The 21,719-nt window shown below is 42.5% G+C and overlaps 1 protein-coding gene across 5 annotated transcripts in view; it reads right to left on the bottom strand.

Annotated features, from left to right (window-relative positions):
• Positions 1–21,719, bottom strand: part of FYB1 (FYN binding protein 1) — a 174,248-nt gene that overhangs the window by 111,518 nt on the left and 41,011 nt on the right. The window contains exon 1 of one of the 5 annotated variants that reach the window (XM_070774735.1): positions 9,511–9,647. The exons of the other annotated variants lie outside the window; for them this stretch is intronic. The gene's annotated coding sequence lies outside the window, so the exon portion shown is untranslated. Of the gene's footprint in view, positions 1–9,510; positions 9,648–21,719 lie in introns of those variants that run through there. 5 annotated transcript variants of the gene reach the window in all.

Here is a 21,719-nt window from a genome sequence, read left to right as displayed (position 1 = left end):
GCCACTATGGAGAACAGTGTGGAGATTCCTTAAAAAACTGGAAATAGAACTGCCTTATGATCCAGCAATCCCACTGCTGGGCATACACACTGAGGAAACCAGAATTGAAAGAGACACATGTACCCCAATGTTCATCACAGCACTGTTTATAATAGCCAGGACATGGAAGCAACCTAGATGTCCATCAGCAGATGAATGGATAAGAAAGCTATGGTACATATACACAATGGAGTATTACTCAGCCATTAAAAAGACTACATTTGAATCAGTTCTAATGAGATGGATGAAACTGGAGCCTATTATACAGAGTGAAGTAAGCCAGAAAGAAAAACACTAATACAGTATACTAATGCATATATACGGAATTTAGAAAGATGGTAACAATAACCCTGTATATGAGACAGCAAAAGAGACACTGATGTATAGAACAGTCTTTTGGACTCTGTGGGAGAGGGAGAGGGTGGGATGATTTGGGAGAATGGCACTGAAATATGTATAATATCATATATGAAATGAGTCGCCAGTCCAGGTTCGATGCACAATACTGGATGCTTGGGGCTGGTGCACTGGGATGACCCTGAGGGATGGTATGGGAAGGGAGGAGGGAGGAGGGTTCAGGATGGGGAACACATGTATACCTGTGGCAGATTCATTTTGATATATGGCAAAACCAATACAATATTGTAAAGTTAAATAAAAAAAAAAAAAAAACAAAAAACCCACAGTAAAAAAAAAAAAAAAGAAATTTTCACAGTTTGTTGTGATCCACACAACAAAAGCTTTGGTGTAGTCAACAAAGCAAAAGTAGATAATTCACTTAGCCTGCATTAACTATATGAAATCAGAGGGTAATCTCTGAGGAATTTACATTTTGTCTAATGAACTTACAGATAATTGAAGTGTTTTTATAAATCTCTTTCTAGGGGCTTATTTGGATCTTAGGATAATGTTTAATGTCCACATGGTAATGCAATATAAGTCATTTCATTTTTCTGTGTCTCCAAGTGTCAGCCCAAAGAAATCTTATTTTCATCTACTATTTCTAATGGCTATTCTATTTTCATATAGAAAAGAATATGAGCCAGCAAAAGAGAACTCACTGCCAAACACATGAAATTTGAAACAAAACATTCTTGATGGCTGAGAAAGATACTCCTTGGCATAGGAAAAACAGGACAGAAATGTTCTGCTCTTTTTTTTCTCAGCCCCCACATCCCTCTCAACACACGAAAACACACGTTGTCACCGAGCCTGGCAGTTCCTTTCTGCCCTTGACGGGAAGTTAGAAACTGAAAGGTAAGGTCTACATGGAGTGGGTGGGGGTGGGGAGAGGAGGCCGTCTGTGGGGTTTTCTAAAGACTTCCTTCCCAGCATGTGAGAAGTTCTGTGTGACAAGAACCACTTAGAAGAGGAAGATTTCAACAGGCCCATCAAGACAGCAGCTAGCTGCCGGTCAGTGAGGCAGCCAGAGTATGATTTGAGGGGAAAAAAAAAATAAAACAACTAGACATTAGAAATGGAAGGTTATAGGAGATTCACACCCATCCACATAGAGATGGATGATTTTTGAAACCTCACTTTATAGAATATGTGGACTCCTTCCCCCATACCTCTTTCTTCTCAACCCACTTCTGTTCCATTTCTTTTGAACATGGAAGAAAATGCACTCACTATTTCTTAATCAGGATTAAATAATATAATCACTCCACAGTCCTGACTTCACTTGCTTTCCTCTCCTGGAAGTCACAGCAGCAAGACTCTGCCATGAAATGAGCAATTTCTCTCACCTTTGTTGTCATGGGGCTCTTTGCTGTCGGTTGCACCTTTTCTCATTAAAACTGTGATGTTCTCAATTTCAACCTTTCCATGGTGTATATCCTGCTCTTAATACCTAGCCACTCTCTTTTCTCAGGCGCCCTCAATTTTCAAGGTGCTGCATGACTTCAGCTGCTCTGGGTTTTCACATACCACTCATTCATGCATTTCTTTATTTTCTCCAGAGGGTCCTCATGATTCCTTGCTAATGTGTTAGTTCTGGTATGTGGCACTTTGCCACTATCTAGTTCAAATTCTGTGCTTTACTAAGATTGCTTATTCCAGGGTACAAATGATCTCAGTATTTTTCTTTGTTTTTGTATATACGGCAAAAAACATTCTGGAGTTTGGTATTTTATACTCATTACTAATTCTATTATTAGAACTAATAATCACACTTAAAAACAAAAATTCCACGTATAATATCTCATTTGATCCTCCCAAAGCCTGGTAAATTCTTCTTGTTACAGAAAGGTATACGGAGTTCAAGCACATAGTAGAACAGAGGTCCAAACCCAGATTTTCTAAGTCTCGTGTTCTTCTCAGTACATCATTGAATCCTGACTTTCTTTCCTTCTTGTACAGTTAGTATTTGGAGTTTAGAATCTCAGCTCACATACAGAACTTTTTGTTTCTTATTCTAATCCAAAAAATTTCCCACCAAACCCTAGTAATTTACCTTCAGTTCAAGAACCCCTCATCATTGCAGATGATGTGTTAACATCTGTTCTATCAATACCCTGACATGTGACACAGGGGATGTAGGTCTCTGGCCAGAATATTCTGACTGGTTTTGCAACATCACAGCTCACCTGGAAAGGGGAAACAGCTAAGAGAAGACAAACAATGCTGCCTGCTTTTTCTGATGTTTGGTCTAAGTGTGTCTGGTGTAGGAGTCAGGGTTTAAGTAGATGACTACATTAGATCTTTTGCTCTCAAAGAGCTGTTCTCTACAGTCAGTGATGTGAGTCCTGTAACTGTCAGTTTAGGGGTCTGGAGCACCATTCTGGTTTATCCATTTTCCCCTGAGACTAGTGTTGATTGTTCAGCTGACTGCAACTTCAAGTTCACTACCAGAGGGAAGTTGAAGAAGGATGTGAACCAAAATGAAAATAATTGCTTTTATATTTTCACACAGTAAGATTTTTTTTTCCTTTTTTCTAACTTACAGTGATTGAAAGAGCAAAATCAAAATGACTCCATCCCTCACACCATACACAAAAATAAATTCAAAATGGCTTGAAGACTTAAATATAAGATGAAAAGTAAGAAAAATGTTAGCTGCTTAGTTGTGTCTAACCCTTTGTGACCCCATGGACTGTAGCCTGCCAGACTCCTCCGTCCATGGAATTCTCCAGGCAAGAATACTGGAGTGAGTAGCCATTCCTTTCTCCAGGAGATCTTTCCAACACAGGAATGGAATCTGCATCTCCTGCATCTGCAGGCAGATTCTCTACCACTGAGCCACCAGGGAAACCCTCCAAAATATACAAACAGTTCATACAACTCAGTAAAAACAACAACAAAAAATCAAAAAACCCAATCAAAAGACCTAAATAGACATTTCTCCAAAGAACACATACAGATGGCCAACAGCTACATGAAAAGGTGCTCAAGATCCCTATTAGAGAAATACAAAGCAAAACTACAGGGAGGTATCACTTCATACCAGTTGAAATGACCACCATTAAAAAGTTTACAAATAATAAGTACTGGAGTGGAAGGAGAGGAAAAGGAATCCTCCCACACTGTTGGTGGGAATGTAATTTGGTGCAGCCGATATGAAGAACAGTGTGGAGGTTTCTTAAAAAGCTAAAAATAGAGTTACCATATGATCCTTCAAACCCACACCTGGGCATATATCTGGAAAAGATGACAACTCTTAATTTGAAAAGATACAAGCACCTGGGTGTTCATTGCAGTGCTATTTATAATAGGCAAGATGTGGAAGCAACCTGAGTGCCCATTAACAGATGAATGGATAAAGAAGATGTTATATATATATAGCTATATATATATAATGGAATATAGCTTGGCCCTAAAAAAAGAATAAAATAATGCCATTTGCAGCAACATGGATGGATCTAGAGATTCTTATACTGAGTGAAGTCAGTCAAATATCATACGATAGTACTTATAGGTGGAATCTAAAAACTAATGAAAATGAACTTATTTATAAACAGAAACAAACTCACGAACACAGAGAACAAATTCATGGTTACCAAAGGAGAAAGAGGGGGAAGAGATAAGAGTACAGGCCATCCTGGAGGCTCAGTGGTAAAGAATCTGCCTGTTAATGCAAGAGAGGGGGTTTGATCCCTGGGTCAGGAAGATCCCCTGGAGGAGAAAATGGCAACCCACTCCAGTATTCTTGCCTGGGAAATCCCATGGACGAGGAACCTGGAGGGCTACAGTCCACAGGGTCCCTAACTAGTTGGACCTGACTTAGTGAGTAAGCAACAACAACAATGGGATTAACAGATACACACTACTATATACAACACAGGTAAACAACAAGGCTTTATTGTACAGCACAGGGAACTATATCCAATGTCTTATAATGAACTGTAATGAAAAATTATATATTTTTATGTATATATATATATATCTGAATCAATTTGCTGTACACCTGAAACTAACACAGCATTGTGAATCAAGTATACTTCAATTAAAAAAAAGAAAATGTCTCGAAAGGGAGGAAAAATGGTATTTCAATAATATCAAGCTTATATGTAAACATCTTACTGCTCAGATGAAATTTCGACTCAAAAAATTTTTTTAACTTCTAGAATATTTTAAATGACACATGTAAGTGTGACTAACACATAACAGGGGGCCAGTGTCAAATTTCTAATATGAATAAAAACAAAAACGACTTGAGAAGTATAAGCACGCTTGTCACTGACTAAAGTTATTTTTTGACTGATGAAGTAAATACAGATATTTTGAATGGTCTACTTTGAGGTTAAGACAAGGAAAGAGGAAGGTAAGAGGCACAGGGTGTGGTGGAATCACCCTGGGGATTTTTTCAAGCTGCACATGCTGAACGTCCCAATGCATCTTGTTTTGTTTCTTCAAAGATTTCTTTATGGAGAATGAATGACCAGCCCATCCAGTACAAATGGGAAGGTGTGGCATCACCTGGTGTATTTGGGTACAAAAATGATTCAAAACCATTGGGACCTTGGATCTCTCTTGCTCTTATCCTCACATGTTTATTGAGTTGCCGAGATTCAGTGGCAAGGATTGGAATGTCTTTGGGGGCTACCGTGGTTCAGCACTGGCTTCCCTGGTAGCCCAGATGGTAAAGTAACTGCCTACAATGCAGGAAACCCAGATTTGATCCCTGGATCAGGAAGATCCCCTGAAGAAGGGAATTGCAACCCACTCCAGTGTTCTTGCTAGAGAATTCTGGGACAGAAGAGCCTGGTGGGCTAGAGTCCATGGGCTCGCAAAGCATCAGACATGACTGAGTGACTTTCCCTTTTTTTAACTGATTCAGCATGGGTGAATGGAACTGGGGTACAGAGGCTGACTGCTTGTCTTTCTAAGTGTCTGCCCTGTCTTCTTTACTCAACTGAGTCGTTTCAATGGTAGCAACCTCAAAATATATGTCCATGTTGCAGAACCTGTGCATGTGACCTTATTTGAAACAGAGGGTTTTGTATAATTAGGATCAGATGAGGAGATCATCCTGATTTACCAGGTGGCACTAAATTCAAGGACTAGTGTCCCTGTAAGATAAGATACAGAGAAGGAAAAGACCAGAGAGGATGAGAATGCCATATGAGGGAGGAGGCAGGCTTGGAGTGATGCAGCCACAGGCCAAAGAATGCTAGAGGCTGCCAGAAGTTGAATGTGTGTGTGTGTGTGTGTGTGTGTGTGTGTGTGTGTGTTGCTCAGTCGTGTCTGAGTCTTTGTGACTCCATAAACTGTAGCCTGCCAGGCTCCTCTGTACATGGAATTCTCTAGGCAAGAGTACTGGAGTGGGTAACCATTCACTTCTCCAGGGGATCTTCCTGACCCAGGAATTGAACTCTGGTCTTCTGTATTGTGGGCAGATTTTTACCATCTGAGCCACTAGGGAAGCCCCAGAAGTTTCCAGAAGTTGGAAAAGCCAAAAACTGGATTTTCCTCTAGAGCCTTTGGGGACAATGTGGCCTTGTGGACACCCTGATTTTAAAACTTCAGCCTCCAAAACTCTAAGAGAATAAATTTCTGTTGTTGTTAGTCACCTAGTTTGTGATTTGTGATAGGATCCACAAAGAATTAATACACCCACCCTCACAAAGATCCAGGATGCCTTTGTTCTGATTTCTCTAAATGTCTGAGCACCTGCATGGGTGCTGTTTAGGATGAAGGGCAGGAAGCATTGTTTCATAATTATCTTTGCTGGGCCACCATCGTTATCATCCCAGAGCAAGGTGTCTCTAGTGGAATGGTCCCTGGCTTGGAACAACAGAATGGGGAATTATTAATACTTATATGCAGTAGGTGAGTTTTGGCGGCATTTGCAGGCTCTTGGAAGCAAGATCAGGTACTAGTTTAACCAACATGGGTGGCACAGACTTAGCAACACTACTAATAAAGTATATATTGAATTTGTACAGCTCAAAGGTTTTGTTGGTTTCCTGCCATGTTAAGGAGGCTAGTTAGCAGAGATAAAAAACAAAACAAAACACGTTCTGAACTCTTCAAACGTATGAGAAATCCTAGACCAGCTTCTGACGGAGGAATATTCTTCAGTTTCTAGGACTTTCCATTGGGTTCTCATCCTGACCAAATATATACTTGGTCTATTCCTTGTGACTGATACAGCAAAAACTGTATCAGTAGTTGTATCTATAGTTGCTGGCTGTTTCTCATCCGCCAGCAGCTGTAGAAATAAACGCCTGGGACACCCTTGACTCTGGGCTTTGGTAAAAAGAAAGATCAAAATGAGCCTTAAAGGGCCAGTTTTATTGGGAAGACCTGCCTTAGATTTACAGTGTTTGAGAAAGAAAAAATAACCTTAATGATCAATGAATGCAAGCTCTTCATTTTGCAGGAAAGGAAACAGGATATGTGATCCACCCAAGGTCACACAGCTACTTTTTGGCAGAACCAGAATCTGGTTGTCCCGTTTGCTCAACCATTCGGCCCACGGTCCTGCACCGCCTGACCTGTGAGATAGCAGTTTCTACAGCATCTTCCTCTTAAAAACAGTCATGACAATAGATAATGCTATGGATTGCCTTCTTTGCTAGGAGCTCATAATAAACCACAAAGAAGTTATTGTTATCCCCATTTTATAGACAAAGAAACCAAGGCATGGGGCAGTTCAGTAATTCACTCAAGGTCCATAGCCGGTGAATGGCAGAGGCCCCATTCAAACTCATTTCTTGATTCTGGAACCATGGTTTTAACCAAAACCCCTGGGACCACAATTTGAACTTTGCCAGTGAACCACAGGTTCTCTTCCACATTCTTGGTGTTAGAAATTTTCACCCAGAAGCAGCTGCTACTAACGCCTCAGACCAATGAAAGATCTTGTCTACTTGCCCTGATTTTCTCTCCTTCTCTTTTTCTCCCTTACCCCACCCCACTTCTCTCCTTAACATGGGATTCCAATAGTAGAAAGAAAACATGATTTGGACTGCAAGGAGATCCAACCAGTCCGTTCTGAAGGAGATCAGCCCTGGGATTTCTTTGGAAGGAATGATGCTAAAGCTGAAACTCCAGAACTTTGGCCACCTCATGCGAAGAGTTGACTCATTGGAAAAGACTCTGATGGTGGGAGGGATTGGGGGCAGGAGGAGAAGGGGACGACAGAGGATAAGATGGCTGGATGGCATCACTGACTCGATGGACGTGAGTCTGAGTGAACTCCGGGAGTTGGTGATGAACAGGGAGGCCTGGCATGCTGCGATACACGGGGTCGCAAAGAGTCAGACACGACTGAGCGACTGAACTGAACTGAACTGAAGGCTAGAGGGCTTCCCTGGTGACTCAGCGGTAAAAAATCTGCTTGCCATGAGGGAGACCTGGGTTCGATCCCTGGGTCCTGCCCCTGGAGGAGGACATGGCAACCCACTGCAGTATTCTTGCCTGGGGAATCCCCGTAGACAGAGGAGCCTGGCGGGCTACAGTCCATGGGGTCGCAGAGAGTCAGACGCGACGAAGCAGCAGCAGCAGCAACAAGTTGAGAACAAGCTTCAAGGCAATCTCTTGCACTTATTTAGCCTTTGCGCCACTAGGTGGCAGTGTGACTACTCAATGAGGCTGCCGGAGCTTTTAGAATTTCCTCCCAAACAGGCTTTACTAAACGCTCAGTCCAGAGCAGGGGCCTCTGGATTCCTACAAGAGCTGGGAAGCCTTTGAAGTGAGCTGGTAGTTAAATGGATGGAAATAACAAGCAGAAAGCATGGATTTGAACTTTTAAAATAATTTTCCAAGATAAATGGAGTCCTTGCCAGACATTTCTGTTTGAAACAGAAGCCGAACTTCTCCAGAATGTCCCATGAATTTACACTAAAATTCCATTGATATTCATAATCATCTTTAATGGAGCATTTTAAAAGATATAGTTTTATTGAAAGGAACCATTTAGTCCTCCTGCCCCTCATTTATCATTAATTTCTAGGAGCATCAGAATATCTAAAGTTTGTGTCCTGTCTTGTATATACATGTTTCGATCAACCTAAAATCCTTCCCAACAGTCTCTCAGCCTGTACATAAAAGCAAAGGCATGATTTTGTCTTATGTTCATAAACCCATCTATTTTTCTACACAGAGTAATCTCTAATGTCAAAATATTAAAAGCAGCACATATTAGTGATCTTTAATAATACTTATTACTATTAATATTAATACCCAATAAGTGTGTATAATTTTGTACTCACAACAAACCTAGGAGGTAAGTACTATTATTATTCTCATTGTTTCAGCGGAGGAAACTGAGGCACAGAGAGGTTAGGTGACTGGCCCAGAGTCATGCAGTTGGTGGGAGGCAGAGTAAGAGGTCCATTTTAATTACCTCATTGTAAGTTTAGTTAAAGGGGGTGTCGTGGGGGAAAAAACACTGTGATATTTTCATGAGAGACCCCAATTCATACAAGAGGGACAAAGGCACCAACTAAATTTTGGATTTCCTCAGATGACTTGTAGCCCTTGTCACTGGTCCCACTTTGTCAGAATTCCTTTTAGAAGGCAGGGTTGATGGTAGCATGGCCCCCTTTCCCTAGTCTGTGTAGGAATTTCACATGAACCCCCACTTCCGGACAGCTCTTAAGCTTTGGGGAAAAAAATGAAATTTGCTCCTCTTCATCAAAAGTGTAAGACCAGGCTTGTCAGGAGCCAAGACTGAAATCAATCATCTGTGCTCAATTAGGACTGTGGTTCCGGTTTTGTTGCAAGACTTCATTTAACGCTAGCAACAGCAGACGTTGGAAGAGCCATGTATGAGAAGCCCCATCTAGAGCAAATGACAGACACATTTTTATCTGCTTATCACCCTCTGGCTACAATGAAACTGAGCTGTGGTGTCTGATGTCCACCTCTCCTGCTGTTTGCCAACAAAACATGCCTTTCTGTCAATGATTCCAGCCAGCACAATCTGTGCTGCCAGAATTTGGAGGCGGTACGTTTTCCTGCTGGGAAAAAAAAAAAAAAAATCCCATGTTGATTTGAAAGAGGAAACCTGGGCAGAGCTGTTACCTGACTCCTGCAGAATGAAGTGGGAGGGTGGTCTCATTGAGGAGGTCTTCCAGGGGCCAGGGACTGGACCACTCCTCACTTTGGGCTGTTGTGTCTGCTCAGGATGGAGAGTCCAAGCCCTGTGGCACTTCCTGAGCCCTGGCAAGGAGACGTCCAGGGGAACGGTTGAGTGATCCACGCTTCACCCCACTCCACCCCACCAGGCTGATTTAGACAAGAAAAGTCCTCTTATGCCCTCAGGATATTGTGTAAGAAGGAGGAGGAAGAGGGGAACTAAAAAGTGTCTGCTCAGCCTGAAGGCTTCTGCTGACATTCCCGCCAAGCATGTGATATTTAAAAGGGTGAAACCAAGTCAAGGCTTTCCTGCTGCCGCTATGGCTGTCAAAGGGAGGAACCTGGAAGGCCTTTGGTTCCATAACCTCCTTGCACTCCTGGGATTGTCCGCCTGCAGTGGAGGTCAAGGACAGGGAGCTGTGATTAGGGAGGTCCTCTCCCTAATATTTGGGACCCAATTGCATCTGTGGTTGGGAGGTGAAGTGGGCTGCTTGACTCTAGGAAGCTAAGGGGGTGCAGGTGGAAAACCCAGCAGATTTACTCATCTGCTCTTGGCTAGAGGTTTTTTCAAGCTCTGGAGAAAATGGGGTCTTCAATGACAATCTATGTTAAGAGACTATCATTGGCACAAAATGGGATTATAAGAAATGGTAGCTATTAATCTCCCCTATCTTCCATCTATTCATTCATTCATTCATCACTCATCCACATTAAGCATCTACTCTGTGGACCAAGCACTGTGCTAGCCTCGAAAGGTGAATGAGGCAAATCTCTTCCTCCAAGTGGTTTATAATCTTGTAGAGTTCATGCTGGGAATGGGCACTTTTCTTCTTAAATAATTTTCTTCCATAGGCTTGACAGACTTTGTGTGCCCAATCTGACTTATGACCTGTTTTACAGAGCCTCAAACTAAGAATGGGTTTCACATTTTTAAAGAGTTGTAAGAAAAACAAAAAAGAAGAACAATAATACATGACAAAGACTGTGAGTGAGTGAGTGATAGTTGCTCAGTCGTGTCCGACTCTTTGCGACCCTATGGACTGTAGTCCGCCAGGCTCCTCTGTCCATGGAATTCTCCAGGCAAGAATACTGGAGTGGGTTGCCATTTCCTTCTCCAGGGAATCTCCCCCACCCAGGGATGGAACACCAGTCTCTTGCACTGCAGGCAGATTCTTTACCACTGAGTCATCAGGGAAGCCCTGACAAAGACTGTGTGTGGTCTGAAATATTTACTATTTGGCCCTTTGCAGAAAAAAGTTTGCCAACACCTGTTCTATAGGAAGAGAATTCTTGCTTTTCAGCCAGGCATAGAACTACACAAAATAGGATATTTTCCAGCCCCTCTTGACACTAGCTGTGGCCATGTGACTGAGTTCAGGCCAAGTGGGATCAAGGTGGAGGAGATCTGTAGAGCTCCTGCCTAGTGCTCTTAAGCTGGGCCTGTGATGCTTTTCTCTCCTAGAAGGCTGTGCAGGCCAAAGCAGTTCAGGTTCATTGATAACTAGGGCTTATTAATGCCCTAGCAATGGCAGAGCCAGAGGTGAAGGAGGCTGGATCCTGGCACTAGGGAGCACCTTGACCATCCTTGGATTTTACGGGATGGTTATGAAGGAGAGAAAGAGAGAGGAGAAAAATGTTAACTTTTGAATTAGTTTATGTATTTTGGGCTGCCCTTCATGGCATGTGGGATCTTAGTTCCCTGACCAGGGATCAAACCTAAGTCCCCTGCCTTGGAAGTGCAGAGTCTCAATCGCTGGACCACCTGGGAAGTCTTCCAAAATGTTAACTTTTAAAAGTCAGTCTTATGTTTCCTCTCCCCAACAACTTCTTCCTGATACGCAAAACGAAACAAAATCTGCCATGACCCAGAACGTGCCCTGTCTTCTTGGAAGATACTCCCTCGCTTTTCTTTCTTGTTCACTCCTGCTAGTGCCCCAAAGCCCCGTGTAGATTGATCACGTCTAACCTCAGTCCCTAAAGACCGGAGAAGGCGGCCGGCTTTCCTTTGTCTTCAGTGCTTTTAGTTGGAATCTGTTTCTCCCTCTAGACCTTGAGCTCGTTGAGGGTGGACTGTGGCTTCTTTGTCTTTAAATCCAAGTTTCTGGTATATACGTGTCTGTCACACAGAAGGCACTTTATAAACATTGTGAAATGAATTAATTTATTAGAGGCCGAGGATGGCTTTTTGGGGCGGATGCTTTTTTAATGCATTTATCTCAGGAAAAGATGTATAGCAGTGTCTGCCTCTGAGGGGTAGACATAAATTTAGCTTTCCAAATGAGAAGAAATATACACATTTAGAAAGATTATATTTTAAAAATTGAATGTTTGATTGGATTTGGAGGGTAACTGTGCTTGCTGATAGTGTGTGAATAGGTTTGAAGATTTCATAATAAAAAGCCATGAAGTCAGTTTAGTAACATGATTATTTGTTCCTGAAATCAGGGAAGTATAGATACTTACTCAAATCTATCTTACTTGAGATGAGCTTATCATTATGTAATAATAAACACTCAATTTCCCCCATATTTTTATAAAGTCCTTATAAAGGAAAATATGTGCAAGAATATATTATTATTTGCTAACAATAACATAATAATGATGATAAAAAAGTTGTTTGTGTCTCCTTTCCCTCCTCTATCTTATGTAGCTTGTAATCAGTAAGTGCAAGAGCAAAACCACTGTTTCTGGTGTAAACCTCTTTTACCATGTGCTCTTGGTATATATAGCTAATTTTCTGAGCCAGAAAATTAATATAAGGCTTTCAAGACATCATATAGCAGTAGTATTTTTCCTCTTCATTTAGAGGAAATAATACAAGATAAGAGGTGCCTATTTTTCTTCACATATAGTCCATCTTGAGATGGCATTAACAGAAGGTAGAGTTTGAAAGAATTCGTTGTACAATTTTCTTTTTTTTAAGAAACCAATAATGACATGTTGATGTTTGGCAGAAACCAGCACAATACTGTAAAGCAATTATCCTTCTATTAAAAATAAATAAATAAAACTAAACTAAAAAAAAAAAGAAATCAGTAATGTAACATGGGGTTTGTATTTGAATATCTATTTTTCCTTATTTTTGTACCTCCTCCCTAAAGCTTTCCATAAATTACAATCATTTAAAAATTTCTTAAATCACATGTTTGCTCTTACATTGCATTTGCTACAGAATCATAGCTAACACCTCAGTGCTTCTGGATGTTATAATACATGTTCAGCCCTCTGCTCCTCCCCCAGCAAGAACAATTCTAAGCAAATGATGAAGGATTCAATGAATAGCTCATTCTTTGTGCACTTGAATACCAGGCTTTTTCTTCCCCATCCTGGGCAATTTTGTTGTGCAACACCAGGAAATAAAATACTACAGGAGGAAAATTAGTGAGTTGGGAGGTAATGTGATGAGAATGGAGGAATTCAGCTTTCTCAACTCATTATTTCTAGTAGCAGTACCTAGTTCGGAGAAGGAAATGGCAACCCACTGCAGTATTCTTGCCTGGAGAATCCCAGGGACAGAGGAGCCGGTGGGCTGCCGTCTATGGGGTTGCACAGAGTCGCACACAACTGAAGTGACTTAGAAGCAGCAGCAGCAGCAATACCTAGTTAGGATATCAGAATTTCTGTCTTTGTAATCCAGGCACATTCTTCTACTATCCCTATCTCATCCCATCGTCACCTCTACCCCAGGCTGAGCAATCTTACCCTATCTCCATTTGGTAATCACCGCCTATAGCACTGCCCTGTTTATATGTATAGCCTGTGAGCAAGCGTGCTTTTCTGATTCTAAATTAAAATGTTTTTATTGTTGTTTGGTTGCTAAGTCATGTCCGACTCTTTTGAGACCCCATGAACTGTAGCCTGCCAGGCTCCTCTGTCCATGGGATTTCCCAGGCAAGAAGATTGGAGTGGGTTATCATTTCCTTCTCCAGGGGACCTCCCCAACCCAGGGATGGAGCCCATGTTTCCTGTATTGGCAGGCAGATTCCTTACCACTGAGCCACCAGGGAAGTCCCTTAAATACTTTAAAATACTGTGTGTATTATTGTTGTTACACTTTAGCAGTTATGATTCTTATTGTCCCTCAGTTTAAAAAAAAATGATGTATTGTATATTAATGCATATTTATGGCATCTAGAAAAACAATACTGATGAACTTATTTGCAGGGAAGGAATAGAGACGCAGACATAGAGAATGGACTTATGGACACAGCAGGGGAAAGAGAGGTTAGGACTAATTGAGAGAGTAGCATTGACATATATACATTATCATGTGTGAAATAGGTAGCCAGTGGGAATCTGCCATTTAACATAGGGAGCCCAGCCTGATGCTCTGTGATGACCTAGGGGGGTGGGATGGGAGGAGGGTGGGAGGCTACAGAGAGAGGGCATATATAAATATATATAGTTATGGCTGATTCATGTTTTTGTGCAGAATTAATAAAAATGGCTCAGACAGTAAAGAATCTGCCTGCAGATTCGACCTGGGTTTGATCCCTGGGTCAGGAAGATTCTCTGGAGAATGAAGTGGCAACCCACTCCAGTATTCTTGCCCAGAGAATCCCATGGACAGAGGTACAGTCCATGGTATTGCAAAGAATCGGACATGACTGAATGACTAACACTTTCACTTTTCTCAATAGAAACCAATGCAACATTATAAAGCAATTATCCTCCAATTAAAAATAAATAAAAATAAATAAAAAATGATGAACTCCACAGTCTAGTTCTGAGAAGAGTGAGTGACACAAAGCCAAGGGCCAGTCCTGCTGTGTCTCAAGGAGAGGTATTCTGGTTCTGGTGTCTGTGTTGACTCTGCTGTGTCTTTTAAAGCCTCTTGAGATTTACTCAGAACACAAGTCAGAACGTGTTTGGGAGTGAAAACGATTTGGCCTGAAGCTGGGCTTTCGCACAATCCCAAGGCTTCCTTTCCCAGGAGGGTCTGGGTGTAGTGTGAAGACAGATGGCCCAGGCTTCTACCTTCTGCTTGCTTAGCACATGAGTGCCTTTGGCAGGAGAGTCCGAGCCTCACTCTGCTCCACACTGAGGAGCACAAGATGAGGCACAAATGAATCCAAAGCTCGGGGCTGCCCTGCTGACAACATACGCCTGGGCACCAGGAGTTCTGTCCCTGAGCCAATGACGTACGATCACAGGTGGTCAAAGGTGGGTATTCCTGGAGTGAGTTCATCGCCTGCCGTCAGAAACCACTCTACTCCCAGACACACTGGCAGTTAGGATGAGAGCGGATCACGTAGCAGGCAAGTCAAGAAACAGGTTCTGCTTATTTTTCTTGACTTTAACAGCTAACTCCCAACCCCACCCTTCCTCCCCGCCCCCCAAAATGCCTGCACACAAGTCAGAGAACCAGAAAAACAATATAACCTGCAAGAGTCAGGACCAGTTCTAGGTTAATGTGTGAAGAAAGGGGGGCTTTTCTCCACTTTCTTCTCCTTTTTCTCCCTCAGACCCCAAATTTCTTCTCAAACCTGCCTTTTTCTTTTTGCTTCTCAGGGAAGCAGAAAACGAGTTAATCAACCTCAAAGATTCTTCCAACACTGAGTGTCTAAGATTCTAAACATATGTTCAAAACAGGAAAAGGCAGGGGACTTGAACACCTTCCAAGTTTTTCTGTCACCTGGGGTTCTATCAGTGAGCAGAACCACTGGAAAGAGGCCAGTGATCTCTGAGCAGTGGGCCAGCAAGACCTTCACCCGTGTTCCCTCATCTCCTTCTTGAGTCCTTTCCTGAGCTGTGTCATGCAGAAAAGTGGTCATTCAAGATTTTTCACTGTTGTAGGTAGCAAAAAATATATATTTCAGCATGTGCTCCTAATATCTGGTTATTTATTAGTGATATCTATCTACCTATCCATCCATCCACATTACTTTGGGAATTCACTTTATCCATTACGAAATGTAAACGAAAGTAAAAAAGGTGAGATTTAAAAAAAAAAGTATAGTATGTATAACAATTTCTCTTCATTTTCAACAAACTGTCTTGAACCCTCCTTTGGAGGGTCCTCCACTTAGGAGACCACTGGAGAAGAGGAAAGAGACCACTGGAGAGAGCATGTTGGCCAAGGACCCAGAGCAGCAACAAAACCCGCATCCCCTGTGGTTGGTTCCACCCATTCAAATGGGTTAACCACTTGCTTTCTTTAACAGGCAAATCCAGCCACGCCCTCTGTCTGATCCACAGCCATCTCCTCACCCCATTCTGAGCTCACTGCATCGCCTCTCCTGGGTCTGAGGCTCTCACCACGGCTCTCCTGACCAGGTAACCACCTAAGGAACGTTATTACCTAAATGTCCAACAGGCACCACAGTCACCGATTCACAGGAGACTGAATCAAGAGCCCAGAAACAGCTTTAGCCTCCTTTCTCTGACTCCCAGGTCCACATCTCCCCGAGCATCCTGGTGCTTCGCTATCCTGAGCCCTTCGGCTCCTGCCCCAGTGCACTGCCTCCCTCACTTCCTGCCTCTGTAGCTTCAGTGGCCTCTTATGGAATTTCTCTGCCTCCAATCCTCTCTTCTCAGGCCTGTCGAACATGCTCTTCCTTGATCCACTGGATCATGGTTGCTTAAAGCCCTTCAGTGGCTCTCCAATCCTTCAGGAAAAAAAAAAATGGAAACCCTTCACCATGGATGAGATGAGACTCTCCTTCATCCTCTTTGCCAAATCTGTAGGACGTCACATGGCAGAGCATCTGCTTCTCTCATTTCCAGAGGTTTCCCCCTCCTTCTTCATTGATTAACCCATATCGTCATTGAACTCCACTCAGAATCCATGTCCCCCAATGAAGCCTTCTCTGATCTTCCCTCTGGGCTTCAAGAGGATTTATTGCGTCAGTGATAACATTTTATGGTTTAGTTTCACTAGAATTTGCCAGGGCTAGGGTCCAATTCTTAATTTATCTGTTTATAGAATAGTCGTCCTCACACTTTAATATTCAGACTAATAGCTGGAGGTGTTTTTAAAATAAGTGAAATTCCAGATTGAGTAGGTTTGGGGTAGAGCCCAGCCACGGGCATTTGTAACTAGATTCTTCTTCCAAGTGTTTCTCATCCACCTCCTCCTCAGAGTTTAGCACAGAGGCAGTGCTAAGACCTTCCAGTAATAGCAGTGAGAAAAGGAATTCTATTTCCTTTTTTTTTGTCTTTCCGTACCTGATAATCGAATGCACTAACATGGACCAGTGTTAGTTGCTCAGACGTGTCTGACTCTTGGCAGCCCATAGACTGTAGCCCGCCAGGCTCCTCTGTCCATGGGATTTTCCAGGCAAGAATGCTGGAGTGGGTTGCCATTCCCTTCTCCAAGGGTTCTTCCCAACCCAGGGATCAAATCTGGGTCTTCTGCATTGCATGCAGATTCTTAACCACTAAGCCACGAGGGAGGCCCATAATATGGGCCAAGACAGACCATATTGACTCTGCTTTTGGAAGTGGGACCTTTGACAGACTACACCTGGGTACAGAGATGCACCCCCTTCCCCCACCCCCCCCACACACAGTATGAAGCTGACCTGTGGACCTGCTTTTGTTGCCTATGAGTGAGTGTGTGGGTGTGTACACACACATACACAAATTTATATAAATCATATTTGTTACTAACAATTAAAAATAGTTTAAAAGGACACAAGAGGATCTTTCCATGTGCCTCTTAGCCATCTTTATGTCTTATTTGGAGAAGTACCTATTTAGGTCTTCCACCCATTTTTTGGATTGGGTTGTTTGTATTTTTGATATTGAGCTGTGCATGTGTGCATGCTAAGTCGCTTCAGTCGTGTCCTATGACCCTATGGACTGTAGCCTGCTAGGCTCCTCAATCCATGGGATTTTCTAGGCAAGAGTACTGGAATGGGTTTGGCCTCCTCCAGGGGACCTTCCTGACCCAGGGATTGAACCCTGGTATCCCACATTACAGGCAGAGTCTTTACTACTGAGCCACCGGGGAAGCTCCTGATATTAAGCTGCATGAGCTGTTTGTTTATTTTGGAAATGAATCCCTTATCATTTGCATACATTCTCTCCTGTTCAGAGGGTTGTCTTATCTTGTTTACAGTTTCCTTTGCTGTGTAAAAGCTTTTAGGTTTAATTAGGTTCCATTTGTTTATTTTTGTTTTTATTTTCATTACTCTAGAAGGTGAGTCAAAAAAGATCTTGCTGCAATTTACGTACAAGAGTGTTCAGAAAATAACAAAACATTGTAAAGCAACTATGCTCCAATAAAAATTAAAAAAAAAAAGAGGGTAGGAGAACTCTTCTAGATTAAAAATACCAAAGAGACATAACAATGAAATACAATATGTAAATCTTGACTGGATTCTGATTTGAACAAAAAAATGTATAAAATAATGCAGGGGTAATTGGAGAAATTTTCATATGGGCAGTTAAATGATAAAGAAATTGCTACTTTTCTTAGGTGTGATTATAGTTAAAAATGGAGAAGGTGCTTATTCTTAGGAGATACACGGTTAAATTTCTAGAGATGAATTGTCATGATTTGCATAACTTACTTTCGTTGGTTCAGGAAATCATTTATACATATACATAGAAAGAAAGAAAGATAGTGCTAAGTCATGTCCGAGTCTTGCGATCCCATACTGGAGTGGGTTGCCATTTCCTTCTCCAGGGGAACTTCCTGACCCAAGAATTGAACCCAAGTCTCCCACACTGCTGGCAGATGCTTTATCAACTGAGCTACACGGGAGGTAGCATACATATACATAAAACGTGGCAAAAAGTTAACAACTGGGTGAGTCTAGCTGAAGAGGAACATGTAAAAACTAGAGTGATTTCACATAATTATTCAGATTTATGGCTTTCCTTGAAGAGTCTGAAAACCTGATTCAAAAATTAACTGAAGTTTCACTGAGCTTCTGTGATTTGCTATAACTATACTCAGGAGGCTTCCCTGGTAGTTCAGTGGTAAAGAATCTGCCTGTAATGCAGGAGATACAGGCTTTATTCTTGGGTTGGGAAGATCCCCTGGAGGAGGGCATGGCAACCCACTCCAGAACTCTTGCCTGGAGAATCTCATGGACTGAGGAGCCTGGCAAGCTATAGTCCATAAAGTTGCAAAGAGTCGGCCACAGCTGAAGCTAACTGAGCGCGCACACACAGCTTACACTTAGATGGGGCTTCCAAGGTAGCGCTAGTAAAGAAAACCCACCTGCCAATGCAGGAGACACAAGAGACACAGGTTCAATCCCCGGGTTAGGAAAATTCCCCTGGAGGAGGGCATGGCAACCCACTCCACTACTCTTGCCTGGAGAATCCCATGGACTGTGGAGCCTGGCAGGCTACCGACCATAGGGTCACAAAGAATCAGGCATGACTGAAGTGACTTACCATGCAGGCATGCATACTTAATCATTAAAATCACCTCCCTAGCCAGAGGAGGCATTTTATTTGCAATTCATGAGATGGAGGTCAAGAACTCGAAATTCTCCTGGATTCTCTTGCAGGTTTGTGTCTCTTAAATCCAACAAGACTGACCTACAGTGTCTTTTGTTGGGGAAAGCTTTCACCTTTCACCTTGAGGAGGCCAAATGGGAAGTAGAGAACAGAAGGCTTGGACTTGCCATGTAGGCTGTGTCTGTTCTTGATACACACAGAGCCTAGAGTGACCAGATCAGGATATGAGGCGAAAGATCCAGTGAGCAGCAGTGGGTGACTCTTAACTGGAGGAATTATCATCTCCATCTTCTGGGATTTGGGATCCTGGCCACACAAGTCAGGACAAGCCAGCACTGACCTTGGTGGGTAGAGAATCACAGTGAAATCATGATGGAGACTGTCTTTGGGAAGCCATAGTGGGAAATTGGCCTGAGGAGGAATGATGACTGATTTCAACTTTCTGTATACAGTTTACTCTTTACATATTAAAAAAGACTTCAAGCAAATGTAACAAAAGTCTTGGTTATGGATCCATTGGTGTTTGTTGTATACTTCTTTGTGCTTCCCCCCTCCCCCTATTTTAAACATTTCTCAAAAATAAACAAAGCAAAATATTACTTCTACCTCTCGAAAGTGTTTCATGTCCTGGACATGAAAACTTTGGAATTGTTGTCGCCTACAGAACTGAAGAAAGCAGAAGTAGAAGTATAAGCTCTCATTTTCCTGAAGATGAAAAACCACAGATTTTAATTTTAAGTCACTAGAGTCAATGTTTTTTGATATGGTGAGTTTCCCCTTAATTTCCCAGTAGTTAAATAAAGAGGTTATGAAAGGAAAATACAAGGCAGAAAATGTGTGAGATCTTTCTTATGTATGATATAATTTCCCTTTTCTTTTTTCTGACTCTGGAAGCTCATAAAGCAAGATCCCTCCCTTATGATGTAATGTTCCCTCTTTTTTTGATTTTGGAAGCTAATAAAATTTTAAAACACAGTTCTAGTACTACAATTGATGAGTCTTTGGGGATTTTAGCTAAACACAGCCTTTTCGCACTATGAAATTAGGTGGGTTCTTTTGGCCCATTCTAATCCTTAGTAATGCATGAAAATAAAGCAGGATAGTAAAGAGGTTTTATCTTGTGGTGACATCATGCAGAGGGTCTCATCTCTCTGTGAGGAAGGGTATGGCTGCCACATAAGACTGGGCTCAGTTTGGACTGAATATCCTGCTTCATGGGCTCGTATGCAGCTGGGGCTGATGGAAATAATCTGGGGTTTAGGGTCTCAGGCATGGGGAGCTGAGTCTTTTAGAAGATGAGGACTGATACTCTTTTACTAATGGCAGAACTTAAAACACTAGCAGGACAATGAGCCTTATTGGGATGGGCCTGAGTTTATGCTTTCCCACGTGGGATGGCTGGATGTGCGCACAAGATGCTAAGCTGATTTGTCCCGCAGGCTCTGCAGTGTGAATGGAGAAAGCCCAAGGAGGAACCAGCCATCACCCAGAACCCCATGAAAGGACACCAGAAACTATGAACTCTCCTATCAGTTTACCGGCAATCTCAGCAGAATCAGCTGGAACCCTAAACTCTTTAAAGTCTGACGAAGAGGAGTGAGTTTGAGGTATATTCTTGGAGATGCACTTTTTAAATTTATGTTTGGCCTGCTTTGTAAAATTGATAATTATGGCGATGTTTTATTGAAGGATTAACATGTTTCGGGCAAGGCAGATGAGACTTCCTATATATTATCTAATTTAGTCCTTATATGACTGCTATGTCTTCCCTGATGGCTCAGCAGGTAAAGAATCCACCTGCAATGCAGGAGACATGGATTAGATCCCCAGGTCGGGACGATCCCCTGGAGAAGGAAATGGCAACCCACTCCAGGTATTCTTGCCTGGAGAATCCCATGGACAGAGGAGCCTTGTGGGCTATAGTTCATAGGGTTGCACAGAGTCAAGACACGACTGAGCATGAGTGCAAGAATGATTATCACGTCGATCTTATAGATAAGAGCACTCAGGTTTAGAAATACAAAGTGAGTGATCTAAGGGCTGAAGAGATACTCTCCAAACAGGTATATGGGTAATACCTCAAGGTAATATCTCAAGGGCTTCCCTTGTGGCTCAACTGGCAAAGAATCTGCCTGCAATGTGGGAGGCCTGGGTTCAGTCCCTGGGTTGGGAAGATCCCCTGGAGAAGGGAAAGGCCACCTATTCCAGTAATCTGGCCTGGAGAATTCCATGGACTCTATAGTCCATGGGTTTGCAGAGTCAGACACAACTGAGTGATTTTCACTTTCAAGCCCTGTGGATAAGCATTCAGATATGGGCATCGCTGATCTAAAGCAGAAATATTTTGGCACATGTCAATTTCTGTAGCATCTTTCAAGTTATAAAGTTGGTGAAGTGAATTTGCCCTTCACAGCTATATGGCTGGCTCTGGGGTAGTCCTGCCTAGATCAGTGTTTGCTCTGACCTCTACAGCATGGGACACCTAGCAATAATTAGGCCATATTTTGACCACTTTCTGAGACTGGTGCCTGTAACAGCACAGCACCCAAGGTCTGAGATTGGACTATGAAAGTGAAAGTGAAAGTGAAGTCTCTCAGTTGTGTCCGACTCTTTGTGACCCCATGGACTGTAGCCTATGAGGCTCCTCCATCCATGGGACTTTCCAGGCAACAGTGCTGAAGTGGATTGCCATTTCCTTCTCCAGGGGATCTTCCCGACCCAGGAATCGAATCAGGGTC

Source organism: Bos indicus, chromosome 20, assembly GCF_029378745.1.
Source record: "Bos indicus isolate NIAB-ARS_2022 breed Sahiwal x Tharparkar chromosome 20, NIAB-ARS_B.indTharparkar_mat_pri_1.0, whole genome shotgun sequence".
Lineage (NCBI taxonomy): Eukaryota > Metazoa > Chordata > Mammalia > Artiodactyla > Bovidae > Bos > Bos indicus.
This window is presented reverse-complemented; position numbering and strand designations above follow the sequence as displayed.